Source organism: Myotis davidii, unplaced genomic scaffold, assembly GCF_000327345.1.
Source record: "Myotis davidii unplaced genomic scaffold, ASM32734v1 scaffold181, whole genome shotgun sequence".
NCBI classification, from domain to species: Eukaryota; Metazoa; Chordata; class Mammalia; order Chiroptera; family Vespertilionidae; genus Myotis; species Myotis davidii.
The window spans coordinates 3,559,757-3,560,794 of NW_006291504.1; the positions used below are offsets into that span (position 1 = coordinate 3,559,757).

At 66.4% G+C, this 1,038-nt stretch overlaps 1 protein-coding gene across 1 annotated transcript in view; it reads left to right on the forward strand.

Annotated features, from left to right (window-relative positions):
- Nucleotides 1-1,038, forward strand: part of POP4 (POP4 homolog, ribonuclease P/MRP subunit) — an 8,941-nt gene that overhangs the window by 5,058 nt on the left and 2,845 nt on the right. The gene's annotated exons all lie outside the window — the stretch shown is intronic.

The following is a 1,038-nucleotide window of genomic DNA, read 5'->3' on the forward strand; positions in this document are numbered from 1 at the left end:
ATGAGCCAGAGCGCCCGCGAGGACCAGCTGCAGCGCAAGGCCGTGGTGCTGGAGTACTTCACCCGCCGGAGGGGCAGGGAGCCCAGGAGGCGGGCCCGGGGCCTGTCCGCGCGGCAGAGGAGGGCGCTGCGGCTCTTCGACATCAAGCCAGAGCAGCAGAGGTACCCGCCTTCCTGGCCGGTGGAGGCTCCCCCCTCTGCCGCCAGGGGGCAGCCTTCCTTCACCCACCGGGACTGGGTGTGGGTTTGGGTTTGGCTTTTAATAGGGAGGTTGGTGAGTGGCTGGCTTCTGTCCCAACCCTAATAGGACCTGCCTCTAGTGCGTCCGTTTCCCATGGCAACAGGCTGGCTGCCCTCCAGCTCTTTCCCAAAAGAGCAACTGAGACTTCTTCCTACCATCTCCCTAAGCTGCTAATAGCACAGCCAGTCACCCACGGGTTACTGCCCGGGCGCGTGCTGCCCGCGTGTTGGGAAGCCTCCACAGGGACGTGGCACTCCTAGTGGGAGGGGCGCCCTCCTGCCACGCCGCCCTCGGCCGGCTCTGAGTGTGGGTGCCTGGGGACTGTTAGTAGACTTTCGCTTCCAGACCTGTAGCCAGCAGCCTCCCACACCCACATGGACAGTCTGTCACCCTGTCCATGGCCTCTCGAGAAACCAGCTGGGTTTGGGATCGGGTTGGGGGGGCTCTGCTCCAGGGGGCCTCGTGGTGTCCCCACTGCTGCGGCCCCTTCAGGTTTGAGGCGAGTCTCTCCATCCTCTAACCCACAGTTGGGGTCCTCTGCTCCGCGCCCTCCCCTGCCCGGCAGACCTGTCACCGTCCCCGGGTCCTGCGTGACAGCCAGCAGCTCGGGTTGAACAGGGCTCACCTAGCTCAGCGTCCTGACGCCCAGGGCCTCGGAGTGCAGGCGTCAGCAGCCTGGAGTGGGTTTCTCCCGGGAGGAGAAGTCCAAGTGCGTGTGTGCTGGCCGCCGTGCAGGCGGGTCCACCGCCCTCAGGCCCAGTCAGCGTGGCCTGGGGGGTCCGGCTGCTCCGGCAGCTC